Source organism: Diaphorina citri, unplaced genomic scaffold, assembly GCF_000475195.1.
Source record: "Diaphorina citri unplaced genomic scaffold, Diaci psyllid genome assembly version 1.1 scaffold9447, whole genome shotgun sequence".
Classification (NCBI taxonomy): Eukaryota; Metazoa; Arthropoda; class Insecta; order Hemiptera; family Psyllidae; genus Diaphorina; species Diaphorina citri.
This window is the reverse complement of record NW_007386821.1, coordinates 1-3,172: the sequence shown is the minus strand read 5'-3', so window position 1 is coordinate 3,172 and position 3,172 is coordinate 1. Positions and strand designations below refer to the sequence as shown.

Sequence of the window (3,172 nt, the reverse complement as noted above, 5' to 3'; positions counted from 1 at the left end):
AAGGCGAAGCACATGGACGAGGTATGGGCTGGTCACGCCGAGCGAGCTGCGTCAGATGAGTCTCAGTAACTACGTATGACCCACGCGATGGCGGTAGGTAATGACAACTTATACCGTATGGATGTCCATTGATCTCCTAGTATAATTTGATTCGGTCCTGGATCAAGTCAGAATTTAGGAGGAGCAGAAAGAAATGCCCAGAAACGTATGCGCACAAACACATTAATGTGTTGCCTGCGAGGGAGCTTTGCGCGTCATCGCCTACGGGAGCGTATGCCGTGACGTCAAAGTTCACGATTTACCGATATTTTTTAAATCAATTTATCTCGGGATCTAGAAGTCGTAGAAGAAAAAGAAAAATTCCGTTGGTCCTCATTTTTCCTGCTCTATGACTTTGAAACATCACCCAAGTAACCGCAACTGATCGATTCAGTTGTAATTTTGTAAATACATAATTCAGTCTCGGTGGCATAAGGCCCACATTGGATGCTTGGATGTGCGGCGGGCCTTATGTTTACGAGTAGGACACTCACATGGTAGTTTGGGGGACATAATTCAATCCCAGTCGAGGTATGGAATTCTCAGCATTGAACCAATGAACGATAGTAATAGTTGTAGCCTACTGCTGGGGTTAAGATTCCCTGTTCATGTTAGCGGTTCGATGCTCTGCCATTATTTTTCATTTGCCTCCAAAAAACAAAAGCTGTGGAGAGAATAGGTATAAATATATTATCTATACCTATAGTCTATTATATAGGTACCTATACTTTTATGGGATTTTCCTCCATTTTTCGACATCCCCTCGTGTACTCTAGGACTGCTCTTCCCTTTAAAAAAAGGATACCATAAATTTGTTAGGTTCGTTTTCATCTTAAATCTCGTTTTCCTTTTCACCTGCTTTGATATCCCCAAGGTTCACAGGTTGATTCATTGTTATTCTACCCTTTTCGGGTCTTTATTTTCCAATGTTATTTTGATCTTTTGCGACTTTTGCTCTTCAAATCAAAGAAGAAGAAGAAGAAGAAGAGCAAGGAGGAGGAGGAGGAGGATACGTAATTCCTTACTGCACCTATGTATATTAATGAACAAAATACTTACTCTCAAGTAGCACTAAAATATCAATTCCAGACATCTGATTGACTGAAAATGACCTCAGTCTGACTGGAGAGCGAGAATTTTTGTCCATAAACACAGGTGTAACACTAGGAGGAGGACAAGGAGGAGGAGGAGGAGGAGGAGGAGGAGGAGGAGGAGGATGATACGTAATTCCTTACTACACCTATGTATATTAATGAACAAGATACTTACTCTCAAGTAGCACTAAAATATCAATTACAGACATCTGATTGACTGAAAATGACCTCAGTCTGACTTGAGAGCGAGAATTTTTGTCCATAAATACAGGTGTAACACCGACTGCTTTAAACTTTTTCGCTGATTTGCTGCTTTCTTTCCTTGCAGCCCTGAACCCGCGCAGCTTGCTGACAAATCCGGACTGCCGACTATTTGACAGTCACTACCTGGTCAAATACTCACACCGCAGGGCCGGTGCCACATTCCAGGGCAAAGTCTACAACTTCCTAGAGCGACCCTCGGGCTGGAAATGCTTTGTCTACCACTTCGCTGTGTAAGTCCGCCCCTTATATTATCTGTCGACTGCGCCAGTTTTGTAGTTTTTTTTTTTCATTGACCGCCATTTTTTATTACTAGTTGTGTAATTTTTATTATCAATTGTATCTTACTCTTATTTTTTTAGTATTTTATTTGTATCCTTATGATTATTGACATTTTATTGCATGAATATGTTATCTGTATTTTTTCGGTTACTTACCAGTCCGCCCCTGATATTATCTGTCGACTGCGCCAGTTTAGTTTTTTTTTTTTTTTCATTGACCGCCATTTTTTATTACTAGTTGTGTTATTTTTATTACCAATTAATTGTGTCTTACTCTTATTATTTTTTTTTTTAGCATTTTATTTGTATCCTTTATGATTATTGACACTTTATTGCATGAATATGTTATCTGTATTTTTTCGGTTACTTACCAAAAGCATGTTTTCAATTTTGCACGTTTTTTGAGCCTGGAGCATGTTGAGTTAGAGTGATTTTTGCCTATAACGGGTTGTGCCAGCTTCCCAACTAGAAAAGTGCTTGGTAGTTTTGTACGCAATTTGTCTCTTATTTTATAAATTCCGAAAAGAAAATACGACTAATGTTGCTTGAAAAAGTGTCCAAAAATTGACCAACATGATCTTCACATGACACCGTAGACCTGGCCCTAAATAGCCTATACGCACTCTCTTGGTTTTCCAAGGTATAACATTCTAACTGTAGGAATTTTCCTAGTTGTAGACCTCTGACTAAAAGAAGCTTATAGTTGCTTGAAAAGCCTAACTGTATGTAGGTGTCAACACACTAGTCCATGTTAAGAATGTCTCTCAGTGATTGATTCAATGGAGATATACATTTAAGCATGTTGATTCAAATGTTTTCTCTCTCGCTGTTTTGTGTATTGTGTAAGGATCTGTGTGTTTGCACCTAAATTCAGTTCAAAGGTGTTTGAGTTTTTTTCTCGGGTAGTTTGTAGCTTGCCAAGTTTTCAGTGAATTATTCCCTTTCGACATAACTAACCACCAAGTCTACAGTCTCATGTTAAAATGTACTTTGGATTTCTGCACAAGCACAGCTGCACGAAAAACGTCCAAACATGGACCAATATAGAATCATGAGACTAGACTTGCCCCTAATTAGCCTTCTTTTTAAATTGTAGCGTTTCCCTTTGCGATGTTCATTGCTACAATCCAAGTATTTTGTATAAAATTGAGACCATTACTGTTTTCCTTATGTCAAATCTAGGCAATTAACCTATATTCTTAGCATCCCCGATTATTTTAAGGTTTAAGGAACCAAAGTGGTTTGTGAAATTGGATTTGCCTAGACCTCAGTGTTCTACCTGTTTATTAGCCGGCGAGTGAGCACTGGGTAGATTAGTTGCTCTCAATCTCTTCTCATTGCTTCATATCAGGTAACGAATAGCTAACATAACATAGTATTACCTGCTGTATTTTGAGCAACACACATTGCTGGCTACAGTTTTCAGAACTATTGCTAGGTGGTGTCTTATTGCTTGATTACCAGTGTTTTGATATGGTCTGTTGTTCAACCTTTTCC

At 38.8% G+C, this 3,172-nt stretch overlaps 1 long non-coding RNA gene across 1 annotated transcript in view; it reads left to right on the top strand.

The window, feature by feature from the left end:
• The window catches only part of LOC113472860, an 11,169-nt gene extending 8,199 nt beyond the window's left edge, over nt 1-2,970 (top strand). The window contains exon 2 of the long non-coding RNA XR_003395008.1: nt 2,406-2,970. This is a non-coding gene — a long non-coding RNA (uncharacterized LOC113472860). The remainder of the gene's footprint in view (nt 1-2,405) is intronic.
• Nucleotides 2,971-3,172: the final 202 nt, after the last annotated feature.